We start from the raw sequence: 13,884 nt of genomic DNA on the forward strand, positions 1-13,884 counted from the left end.
ATGCTTGGCAACTGATTCATATTTATGATGGTGACAGTGTCCCAGGGTCATGTGAAGTGACCAAAACCTGCTGCAACCACCCAGCAGATGGGGGGAATAGAAACCAAACACCTCCCCCACCCCCGCTGCCAATCCTCAACAGAAATTCTCACAACAATGAAAACCTCAGAGAGGAGGAAGAGCGCCCCCGGGCGGGCAGGCAGGTGTCTTGCTCGGCTGTGGCTTGGGGGGCACTTTTTTCAGTGCCATTGTGAGTTCAAACAGTCACTAAGTGAACTGTTGTAAGTCGAGGACTACCTGTACTTCATCACTTTTTTCCTTTTTTTTTGTCACCTTGCTAGGCGACTAGTGGTACTCGGATGTTGCCATATTCTAAAAGTGGTACAATGGGTGAAAAAGTTGAAAAGCCTTGACTTAACCAACCTGACTCTTGATAAAAACTTTACTTTGAAGTATTTGCAATTTTTCCCTTCTGGGGTAATAAAAGCCAATGACAGCTCTTTCAGACAAAACACCTTCCAGCAGTTTTCAAGGCCAGCTTCCATTTAGATGTGCATTTTCCCACCAAACTGTTTTCTTTTACTTGAACGAAGCTTATCTCTTTGGGACCCCTTGCTTTGATTTCTGCTCTTTAGGACTCTTGTGCCATTTCAGTAAGAACCCTTTCTTTTGTCTGAGGTAATAGAAAGCCTAGCAGTTTCCAGAAGAAACTCATGCATTATTAGGTATATGTATATTGTCTTTTGCTCTAAAACAGGGGTCCCCAACCCCTGGTCCATGGACCAGCACCAGGTTACAGCATGCCAGAAGCTGGTCTGCAGAAACAAGCAAAGCCCCATCCGCGGGATGCAGGCAGTACATGAAACCATGCCCCCTCCAGTCCACAGGAAAACCTCTCTTCTTGGAACCGGTCCCTGGTGCTCAAAAGGTTGGGGACCTCTGCTCTAAAAAAAAAAGCTTGTGGGTTAATCTTCTGCCTCTATCCACTATCTTTTCCAGAAATTGCTTCAAACCCAGCTGATTACCACCCTGAGATGAAATTAATCATAAAGCTCTTTTTGGTCATGGAGGTCTATTGAAGCATTCATAAATGCTTTATGGTTGCCAGGTATGGAAATTTTTAAAATGTCCTTTTTAGTTGATATGAATCATTTATCACAATTATCTGCTATTACTAGAAGCTATAAAACCCGAACTCACTGGCAACATTATGTTCAACGGCAGATGTGATCTACAACATGCTCAATTACAAAAGTTCTGATACATTGGGATATTTCTTTATGTTTTGGATAAGATATTTTTTTTTACTCATAGCTTTCTCAGAGAGAAGATTCATCCAATTCTGTTTCAAGGGTAGCTTGTTTTTCATATATTCTGATGTTTAAGGATTATCATATGAGAAACTGATTTGTGCGTATTTATTTTCACCTAGCAATATACAAAAAAGTTTAAAACAAGAAACAAAACTCCGATGAAGAATTAGGAAAAATCACACTGTTTTTTTTACTATTCATTCATAGTTACTCCTTAATATTTGTTTCACTCTGTGATTAGTTCCTTATTCAATATGCACAGCAATTCTTCCACCAGTTTTCTGCTAAGGCCCATAATGAAAGACACTTGGGAACCTCAAAATGTGGGTCATGACTCCATTAATATACTTCAGGCAAAATGTGGAGTGATTCTCATGCTGCTTCCACTATGCATGAACAATCTTTGCAATCACAAAGCTGGAGCATTGTCAAACCACAGCGACTTTGCCCAGGAAAAATAGGGGTCCAGAGCAAGTTTTCAGATTATCCTGTTTGCTTATGAAAGCAAGCAATCTTCTCTATTATGGATAATGATAAAGTATTACTCCCTATATTGATTGTCACTGATTAACATAATACACAGACACAGCACAAACAATACTGAACCAGTTTTGCAAACCTCTATGGGATTCAGAGGACCGCATGCTGGGTTTCTGAATAATTGCAGAAATGATTTTTTAAATATGCAAGGCATATGTTTTCAAAAAGGAAGGCTATGCTTTTCTGGACTACAGATGGTCATTAAGGAAAACAAGGTGATTTTTTTTATAAAGAACTAAATCCATCAAATGGAACATTTGTGGTAATAAACAAAAGCCAGCTATCAGCAAAATGTAAGAACAATCACCTTTTTTCACAAAATAAGGTAAATATGTCTTAGGATTCTTAAATATGGAGTCAATGTTGATAGAATGTGAAAATCTTGAGAAAAAATGATGACTGCAGCTGAACAAATAGTTCTCTTCATACCTATATAAGGGACCCCATCATCACTGATAGATATAATTCTAATGACCAGCTGTTTATATTATAGGGCAATCTTCTCCAACCTCCATAACTAGGAATTTGGAAACTTGTAGTCCTAAAACATCTGGACTGGAGTGTCTGGTCATCTAGATCAGAAGTCTCCAAACTCCAGTTTGTAGACCAGCACTGGTCCCTGTCATGCCAAAAACCAGTCTATGCAAACAAGCAAAGCCCCATCTGTAGGATGTAGGCACTACATGAAACCACACCCCCTCTGGTCCCCGCAAAAACCTCTCTCCATGGAATCGGTCTCTGGTGCCCAAAGAGTTGGGCAGCATTGATCTAGATAACCAGGCTTGCTAGAATTCAAAAATTATTACACAAGATTTTTCAATGGATGGGCAGAAGGGAAAGAAGAATTCAAAATATTTTACCCAGATATGAATCTGTACTTGAGACACATCATACAATCTATATAAGTTTACTTAATTTAAGACTGATTTCATAGAAGGATAGTTTGCTCAAAATAATGTTTGCTCAGAAAAAAAATCTCACTGCATTTAGAGGACATATTTGTTAATGAGCAATTTGATTTATTTTAGTTGGTGTTAAGGAATTTGTTGTGCAGAGGTCTCCTTGTGCTACCAAACAGTTGCACAGACAAGGAAGGGTACTTAGAGCAGTAAGAGTCACACAGTAAACACAAGAGTACACTGAGTTGTGAAAGCAAAAAGTAGTTTACTTTAAGGTGGTGTAAGAACAAAAATGCACAGTCAAAAATAAACAGTCCAGGTCATACACAATAGCAACGGTCCAAGAAGTAATCCAAAATACAAAGTCTTCTTACCGGTCCAGAGGTCAATACACAGTTCAGGTAACAGAGCAAAAACAGTAATAGTAGAGAGCAGTAAATTCAGAGAGAGAAAGAAGCTACGTTACTAGCTCCCTCTTATGGCCATGAGAACACTTACACACCCATTGGCCAATTAACATCTTAAAGACATAACATCATGGTTAATATATTTTCAACCCAACATTGTAGGCTAACACCATATGCCTAACAGTTGGCAACTCACTTGATAAATATAAGCTAACCATGGCATTTCCAGTTCTCTATTTAACATCTAAAGACCAAGGTTTCCAGTTACATAGATGTAGAAAACTAACATAAGCACATAGACTTTGGGGCTTCCAAGAAACTAAATAAGCAGAAGGTTTCTAGATACAATATGTCAGCCATATGTGTGAAATCATTTTCTGCATTTTTTGATACATTAATGGGGGCTTTTAAACCAATACATCATGCATGGATGATACTTAATGTTTCATTTGCTGCCCCTAGCAAAATGTTCCAATGTGTTAAAATAAAAGCTGCAGCAGGTGGCATAAGCTCTCTAAAAAACAGCTTTTCATTGGAGTATTTTGAGCCATGAAAGATGATTCTTAATACAGCCTGGTCTCAGAAAGTATGAGCATCAGAGGTCAAGTACTAGGTAACTGCGTTATTTCTACTCAAGGAATTAATAGCCTGGTAATTATCTAACAAAAGCCAGGAATGAATTAAAATTAAATCCGTTCTATCATATTTTTAATGGACCTCTGATTGCCACAAATCAAAATTCACACACCAAGAGTCTTTGGGATCCTATGAAGCAGCCATTTCCAAATGGAACCAACCAGATGTGTTGAATTATAATGATCATTAGGCCAATTTTTATTAGTAGATAGAGGAATCAAAGGAAAACTAAGATACAATAGGATTTTGAATGTGTATCTGTTTAGATTGATATTAACAATTAAAACTGGACATTTGAAGTGACATCAGTCATTGTTTATTAAAGGCTTCTAAAAATGAAAGGTTCTATAGTTCCCCAACCAAGCACATGAAACCATACTCTCCAGGTATGATGGAAATGATAGTCAAAATGTGCTATACCAGCTACAGAGAAACAGTTTATAATATTAGCTTTCCTCACTCACCACTATAGCATCAGAAGGTAAAATAGAGCTTATTGCAAGTCCTTGAAAAAGTAAGAAAGAACAAATCCGAACAAATTGCACACCAGTACTCATAACAACTAACAAACACCTATGGAATTACTGCTCTGCAGAACGACAAGCACTAACCAATTGATGTACCACTTTTATCTTCCACAGGGTTATCACCAGCAACGTTCCTTCAACAACGCCTACAGACACTGATCAACACACACACTCAAGTAGCCAGAGTAGTGAACACAGCACTACGAATTGGAGGGATAGAAGCCTACGATCCAACACCAGCAAACCAAATACTACAATTTGCACAACACCTAACGACAGTGACCCATCAGACAATAACAACGGGAACAGTTCTGATTCAGGAAGCAGCATACCAAGTAGGCCTAATCGAAGATCCCTTTCAAAATCACCTATCAGGTGCAACCACAGGTGCAGAAGAAGAAACAACATTATCGAGAGTGACAGCGACTCCGACGAGCCAAGACCTACAAGCTGCACTGGCACCACAACTAACAGAAGGAGGTTACCAAGACACCAATCCAGCGACTGCAGCAGACAACGAACAAATATCACACAGCGACCAATCTCTACTGAGCCCAACAGTAGAGGATGTAGTCGATCTCCTACTGGACCTAGAGAACGAAGAGGAGGAGATAGACTGGTCCCCGTACGACGAATATCTAATCAACCTAATCCTGAACGCAAGCTCACTACTCCCATCAAGCTACTCCAAATACAACAACCTAATCAACATCAAACTGAAACAACCATTGGAGTGGACAGGCCACTTAATACCGACGATTGGCTAAATTACCTAAATTACCTACATTATGCCTATGGTAACGTTTAAAAACTCCTACTATGCATACATTGAAAATGCAGGAATGGACTACCCAACATCAAACAACAACACCACACAACCAAAAAACCCAATTGAATACACCACAGGATACCACAGAATACCAAACCAACTTTGGAGAGATTACCTAACATTCCAACAATGGACAACACTACTCTACAAGACTGCACGATTCCGCGTTTGCAGTGTATCAGCAACAGTATCCAACATGATTCCTCTAACAGAACAAAGTGCAATTCAAGCCACTGCAGCATTTACCACATTTAATAACACCATTTATGCAATATGCTACTCAGTATGAAACAGACTGGGAAGAACTAACAGAAGGACAAAACAACCTGTGGATGAGAGAAGGACTACACCAAAACACAAGGTACATGCTACCAACATACAAACATGGAATATACAGATCAACCTCACTGCAACCACCATATGCACAATTCATGTGGGATCCACTCTGCATCGCAGAAGAACTAAAAGAACTCAGACCAGGAAAAAATGCTGTCAAATTCTCCTGGGAAGCACAAGAACAAAAATGGCTCAACACACACTCAATGCAACAATTTGATCCAACATGGTCACCAGGAGCAGAAAACCAATCAACAGTGTATGATCAAGAAATGCACTACATACAAGATGAAAACGTGACTCCACATCTAAACCTAAACAAAATAGTATTCCTTGCAGATGATGATGCACAAGCAAGCCAAAAAAAACAAATACACACACCAGGAGATCCAGATCTACAATACAAATTCCCAATCAACAACTGGTTCATCAAAATGATACCACTCTATGATGCTGACAACCATCTCATCAAAACAACAGCACAAGTACTCATCACTATGTCAATCACACTAGAATATGTACCAGCAAATTATGCAAGCAACATGCCATTCCTACCAGACACACAACACATGGACCGAAGCTCATTGATGACACCAATGCACTTCCTAGGAGATGGCTTCTAAAAATGAAAGGTTCTATAGTTCCCCAGCCAAGCACATCAAACCATACTCTCCAGGTATGATGGAAATGATAGTCAAAATGTGCTATACCAGCTACAGAGAAACAGTTTATAATATTAGCTTTCCTCACTCACCACTATAGCATCAGAAGGTAAAATAGAGCTTATTGCAAGTCCTTGAAAAAGTAAGAAAGAAAGGAAGAAAGAAGGTACAAGACCAACTATATAGCACACCTTGCCATATATCAAAAACATTTCAGAAGAAATAGAACACAGCTGCAAGTGGGCATTACCCATTGCTCAGAGGCTACCATATGAGGACAAATCATGCAGTAGAAAGATAGGTTGGAAGTGGGAGAAATTTCTAATGTGATTTACCGGATTCCCTGCATGGATTACCCCTGTCACTATGTAAAACAGATAGGGAGGAAGCTAACTACCAGATTACCTGAACACCAGCAAATGGTTAGAAGAGGAAACCAGAACTCATTGGTAGTCTTGCACTGCAATGAACAAGGACATGCATTCAATTTTTCAGCTACTAAGATTGTTGGCCAAGCAGAGACAAAAACAGCCTGAGAAATGATTGAAGCCTAGGAAACCGTACCCTTGTCAGTCAACAGCTTACCAAAGGCATGGCAGCACAAGGAATCAACTAACAATGTCTTAATAGCCAACCATCAGCATCCCACTGTACAGTTCAAAGCCACACACAAACAGACACCACATGCTAGAACAGCCCAGTGTACACATCCTGGAGATTGAGAAGTTGCCTCACGATGGACTGCACCATGAGTTCGAAAGCTTGGAAGAACAAACCTCTAGTCCTGTTGACCGACTCAGTTTGGATCCTGCTGTAAGGCTACACTTACTATATCTGTTTCATTCTGAGACACATCTGTTAGAGAATTTGTAATATTGGTGCTAGCATCTCTTAATAAATTTACCCCTTACATCAATTTCTTTAAAAAAAATAGTTTATTTAACTCTTGCACTTACACTTTCACTTAATTGGTCACACATACCCATGCACACACACACACTAAGAGGGAGATTCCCATTACTTCTGGGTATATTAGTAAGGCTTGCAAAATCTTCAAAAGTGATGCTTTCTAATATTCAGTGATGCATACAAAGCACACTTCTTTGTATCATTAAACACCAGCACCTGTTTTCAGGCTTCATAATTTATTCTTGGATGACTCAGTACATGTGTGCATTAACAGTCATTTTACTTCATTTTTCCCTTGCATAAGAAGTAGCACACAAGCTTGGAAAAAACCTGTTCTCCATCCCCCGTACATGTGGCTCTCTTCCATGTGAGTGCTGAAGTTTTAGAAGTGACAAGTTTTTATCTTTGCTCCTCTCACATATCCATTGAATAATATTAATTTTACAACACAGCAGTGACTTACAACTTGAATTACAACTTGTGTATCTTCTACTGCAGGTACTAGCAAACCTCATTTTTATCCAAATGACACAGACTTTTATTTGAATATATTCAAAATATTGAGACCCTCCCCTATCCCGGACACTGACCATATCTCAGTCTTAAGCTGTGATGTTTTCTAATAATATGAAATACTACCAGTTGCAAAACATTGAGGACACTAGGCAGTAAGGACAATTATCTTGATGTCATTATCAAGAACTATGGCTCACTAAGTTTCCTTCGCATGGAAAATGTTCTTGGTCCCAAACACTTGCATCTTTTTTCCTAACTGGAGGGTGTGCATAGTGATAATGTCACATTCCTTAGGCCAGGAGTTCAAAGACAGTATAGCTGATTAGCAAGTAAAGACAGCTGATGAAATCTAATTTGATTTAATTGTTAAAAAGTAACTGGGAGGTTGTGCTATTCTTAGCATGCGAGTTATATTTGTCCTAAGTAATGTCAGCGTAAGGCTTATCTTCAAGAGTTGGCTGACTGAAGTCAACATTAATGTATCACATTAGATTCTTCTCTTTCAACTACAAAATCCCCACTTTGGCCAACTCTCTCTGGGGCTACATAGAAGTAATCTCCATTGATTTTTGATAGCCTTACATTTATAAAATATTTGTCTATTTTTTATTTATTACATTTATATGCCACTCATCTTAAGAAATCCTAAGAAATCTGGACAGCTCTGGCCTTTCATAGTGAAGGTTTCAGTTTGCAATAGCAAAGGAATATCCTTCTACTCTGCTATTGATCAGGCAGAGAATAAATAATATCTGAATATGGTATTCTGTCTTCTTTTTTCATTTGCAATTGACTAGATTTCTTTATGTCAGGATTTTGCAGGACTTATTAAAGATGATGCTAAAATGCATTGCAGTTTTTACTATGCTTATTAACCATTGGAAAAAGAATATGCAATAATTATTGGTTTCATTTATTATATTCCAAGCTGCCTCATTAAAGCAACAAGCTTGCTTTGATTATAAAAAAAGCATAATGAAAGGTGTTCATTCTATACCAGAGGTTTACCTTTCACATCCTGCCTGTCACATCTATTCTGATTATCCCCAAATGGAAGCAGGTGAATTGATCTAAGTTTATCTAAACATTATCAGTGAGTGTTGATATCAGACATATACAGGGCTTTTTTTCTCATAGAACGCTCAGAACGGAGTTCCGGCACCTTTTTTGGATGGAACCTTTGTAGGATAGGCAAGCCAGGTTGTATGACATGTGTGAGTTCCGGCACCTTTTTCTTTTACAAAAAAAGCACTGGACATATATGCTGATTAGACCAGTTTATACTCTTTCAAAGTTGTTAAATGCAACCAAGTTGCTTAGGAAGCAGTTGAGCTTCTGGTCAAAAGGCCATTTGACACAGCTCTGCAAAGTGAAATGACATTCCATTTCCTAGGTGCCAGTGTTGAGGTGGTGATGGCATTGTTTACATGCAGAAACATGTGCAGAAGACATTTCCATCAAGTGATACAACCCATTTTAATTGGGGAAGTTAGAGTACCTTTCACTTTCCTAGGGTTTCAGCACCCTGCAGCAACTAAAACTGAGACAAGCCTATTTGCTTGTGTGGTATACAGTGACATCTCCTTTTTATGTGACTGCCAGCATGAAAATTAAACAATCAGCAGCAACTACTTTAGAATGGACTTATCTTTAGAAGAAGAAGAGTTTTTGCAATGGTCCATATCCCTACACTTACAGCAAAATTAGCTGCAAAAGATGAACATCCTAGATTTTGACTCATAGGTAATGCAATTATTTAAAAATAAAGACAAGACCCTGAAGGGGTGGGCAATTTGAAATATCAACAACTATACATCAGTTAAGAATAATTTAATACATGTTGAGAGTTTGGAAGAAGTATAGACATAAGTTAGACTGCAAGATACCATTGTGGGCAATTCCAAAACACGCAATAGAAAATATACATGCTGGCTTTAAACATGATGTGACTACGTACAAGGAGATCCTAAGCTTGGAAAGAAATGTTTGGTGTTTGAAATCATATAGCCTCTTGCGAGAAGAGAAGGTTGTTCAAAATTGGTTTCAATATACTCAGTTACAGGCCAGGTGGAAAGAAGACCAGAAAAATGGATTTACAATGACTGATGAAAACTTGATAAAGCAAATCAGAAATCAGGGACCAGCACATATTAAACGGATATATCTTGCGTTGATAGAGATTGATTCAGAAACAGAACTTGTTAAGGATTGTATGATAAAATGGGCCCAAAACATCCAGGAAGTTATTACAATGGACACATGGGAAAAGATTTGGGTGAGGAATGTAAAATTTACACAAGCTCAAAATCTAAGAGAGAATTTTTACAAAATGTTTTATAGATGGCATTTAGATCCTAAAAAGCTTGCAAGTATGTATCCGAATTATCAGCCTAAATGTTGGAGGTGCGGTGATGAAGACGCAACATATTTTCACATATGGTGGACTTGTAAAAAGGTTAAGGCCTTTTGGATAAAAGTCTGGTGGAACATGCAGAAGATTTTTAAACAGAGGATAAAGTTTTGTCCGCAACTTTTTTTGTTGGGAATAATTGCAGATGTTACAGTTGTGGACACTAAGTTGATGTTGAATTTAATTACGGCAGCAAGACTTTTGATAGGTCAGTACTGGAAGAAAGAGGAACTGCCGACCATAGAAGAGTGGACTTTAAAGGTTTCCGACCTGGCTGAGATGGCGAAGATTTCGGCCTATTTGAAAGATCACTCGCAAGAACGCTATATTATGGAATGGAGAAAATGGATTGAGTTTATCCAGAACAAGTATAGGGTTAAGAAGTTTCATGTAGCATTTGAATAAGTCTTCTTTCTTTTCTTCTTTTTCTATTTTTGTTTTTCTATATATATTTAATATATATATATATTATCCTATATAAGCTAGAGAGTGATGGATTTTAGAGTTTATGGATGTTAGTATATGGTTGTTTATGATTGTTTTTTTTATATACCTTGTATTTAGCTCTGGGAAGTCGGGGGGGGAGGGGGGGAGGGGGGAGAGGTAGGGGGGGAGGGAGAAGGGAGGGGGAGGGGGGATTTTTAAAGGAAAAATTGTATGTTAAAACTTTTTAATAAAAAAAAAGAATAATTTAATACATAGTAGTATTAATTCAGACTTCTTGCTAAATGAATACAGTGCTCAACATTTTAATTAATGAAACTTTCATTTAAGGGAGAATAGCAAGCTGGCAAACATTAATATTTTTTTCCTAGAGTAGTGGATTTGTTTATTAATTATGCCTTTTTGTATAATTAACAGACTTATTGAGGAATACATGCATGATTCTGAAGTGCATTATTGCCTTTGATTAATTTATACAACACTCCATCGTTATTATTTGACTCTGGTGCTAAGATCAATCAAACAGCAGACATTTTAGCTAACATACTTGAATGTTTCTAGTAACAGCAATGTGCTAAAATTCTCCAGAATTTTTTAACCTTTATATTAGCTGATGGACAGCTTATTAAGTGAGTTGGAGGCTTATGAGCAAGTAAGGTTTCAGATAGGTAGGGTCACTATAGATAATTCCTTTGATCTAACCTATTGAATTAGAATATGTTAATGTTCTAAGGGTAACAATGGGAAGAAAACTAATTGCTTTCAATTGCAGAAGTTAGCGATTTATCAGTTAGCCTAGAAGAGGGGGAGAAAAAAAAATCACAATAATTCCTCAGCTCTGGCAAGGGGAAAAAAGTCATGATACGTCATGACACGTCACCTGACATGGCGAGTTTGACACCCCTGCCTTATGGGAAAGGATCTCTTTTGTTTGTTTTCAGTAATAGTGATTGTATTTTTATTTGCAATTCTTTAATTCCTTTAAAGATTCCCTGAGAGGACTATTGTTCTAAAAGAAGTGCTATAAAAATTATACTAAGTAGCAAATTATTCTGCAAACAATTAAACCATTTTATTTTTTTTCCCGTGAAATACTAGCCTCCTGCACAACAGATCATTTTTGATAGGTTTGAGGTCTTTCAGATTCTGTACCTTTAGAACGAAGCTAAGCAAGGAATATCCTAGCTTCGTTTCACTTTCATTTATATGTTAATGACATTGCTGAATTCTTCACACCTTCAGTCTATCATGTACCCAGAATGGCTACAAAAAATTATTCCCATTGTACAAAAGAGATGCTGCAGTTCTATCCCAGACAAAAGTAAGTGCAAGAAGACAAATGAGGACATTTTCCAAATGGTATTTTTTTAAAAAAGCAAACAGTAGTAAATTACAGTAATAGAGCAGTAAATAGCATGTGCTTCATATACAGTATGGTATTTGAATAATCAGCTCAATGGACAAGTTACATTTTTCAAATGTTCGGTCATGGGTCTTCAGTAATCAGAAGCACAGATAGTCCAACAGTAATATGTGCCAGGTTACAATTTTGCAGAACATTACATTTTTAATGCATTCTGCTTACAAAAAGTCATGATTTTAATCTTCAGCCTTGACATTCTCATGATTTAAACCCATATTTTATAGGGGTTTTTTGCCAACATCTAGGCTGAGTTCTAAAAATTGAAATCAATTGCTCTTCCTTCCATTTAGACACAAATTTGGCTTAGGATATTTAATTATTGACATGAGAGCAGTTGATGAAAGTCATTAGTTCAAGGTTCTGTCTTGTTGGCCCTTTACCTCAGCTGCTATTAAAAGTTAAGCAATCTATTAAGGAAATTGCTTTTTGACATATCCAGATCATATTTGCAAGCCCTAACTTTCCTAAAATATAGAAGAACTCTCTCTAGAGTGGTACTGAATATTCCACCTTACTCAAGAGATGCTTCATGAGAATGCCATTATATTTTGGGGTATGGGTACAGCAGAGCAAAATTATCAGCTCCCACATTTTTGTTTTGTTTGTTCTTTTTACAGAGGTGTGTTGAAAGCATTCCTGGAAGGAACACAAGATTTTTTTTTCTTCCAATACTTGGAGTTACTGATTTGGAATTACTGGGAACATGGAAACAAAGAAAGATTCAGTTGAAAGATCAAAGCCTAAATATTCAGCAAGTGACTAAAATGGAGGCAAGGGATGGGGGTGGGGAGACAAGGAGTAGCTATTTTTCAGAGTTTCTATGGAGATTCTCAGTCATCCAAGGTCATGGTTGTCCCAAAGGTGCTTTTTCAAAAGGCAGTTGGACTTTCTTTGCTTTGCTTAAAGACATTTCACTTTTCATCCAATAAGCTTCTTTAGTTCTGAAGAAGTATTGACTACTGAAGAAGATTCTTGGATGAGAAGCGAAACATCTTCAAGCAAAACAAAGAAAATCCAGTTGCCTTTTAAAAAAACCAAAAAAAACCTTGTAAACTGTCTTTTCAGAGATGTCAGCCCTGTGTTCTTGTCTCATGGAATATTTAGGGCCATGCCCATAATTTTTAACTCATTAAGAAGCTTTCGGATTTGGAGGACCAGCTGTTCTCCTTCCTATATATTTATATTTATATTTATTAAATTTTTATATCGCCCTTCTCCCGAAGGACTCAGGGCGGTGTACAGGGCAATAAATATCAAAATACAAAAGTTAAAAAAGATTAAATAATTATGCCCGATATAATACAATAGTTAAAAGCTATGTTAAAACCCAAACCCAAACCCCGAAGCCATCAGACCAGGCCGGCTTGTTCAAATAAATAGGTTTTTAGATCGCGTCAGAAGGAGCGAAGGTCGGGGGCCATCCGAAGCTCAACCGGCAAGCGGTTCCACAGGTCTGGCGCGCCCACAGAGAACGCCCTCCCCCTGGGGGCCACCAGTCGAGATTCTCTGATCGGAGGCACCCTGAGGAGGCCCTCTCTGTGGGAGCGCACTGGACGGAGGGAGGTTGACGCCAGCAGCAGGTGCTGCCATAGGTAATCTGGACCCATGCCATGTAGGGCTTTATAGGTCATCACCAGCACCTTGAATCTCACCCGGAGGGCAACTGGAAGCCAATGCAGCTCGCGGAGCAGAGGTGTAACATGGGAGTATCGGGAGACCCCCAACACAACTCGCGCGGCCGCATTCTGCACCAGTTGAAGCCTCCGAGTGGTCCTCAAGGGCAGCCCCATGTATAGAGCATTGCAGTAGTCCAAATGAGAGGTCATGAGTGCATGAGTGACTGTGCGCAAGGCATCCCGGTCCAGATAGGGCCGCAACTGGCGCACCAGGCGAACCTGGGCGAAGGCCCCCCTAGTCACAGCTCCTATATGATCTTCTAAGGAGAGCTGTGAATCTAGGAGGACCCCCAAGTTGCGAGCCCTATCTACGGGGGGTAATAACTCACCCCCCATAGTAAGAGATGGAATAATCTG

The 13,884-nt window shown here is 38.5% G+C and overlaps 1 protein-coding gene across 31 annotated transcripts in view; it reads right to left on the reverse strand.

The window, feature by feature from the left end:
* TRDN (triadin) overlaps positions 1 to 13,884 on the reverse strand; it is a 232,431-nt gene that overhangs the window by 86,959 nt on the left and 131,588 nt on the right. The window lies entirely within an intron of this gene.

This window comes from Vipera berus (assembly GCF_964194415.1).
Source record: "Vipera berus genome assembly, chromosome: 1".
Classification (NCBI taxonomy): Eukaryota; Metazoa; Chordata; class Lepidosauria; order Squamata; family Viperidae; genus Vipera; species Vipera berus.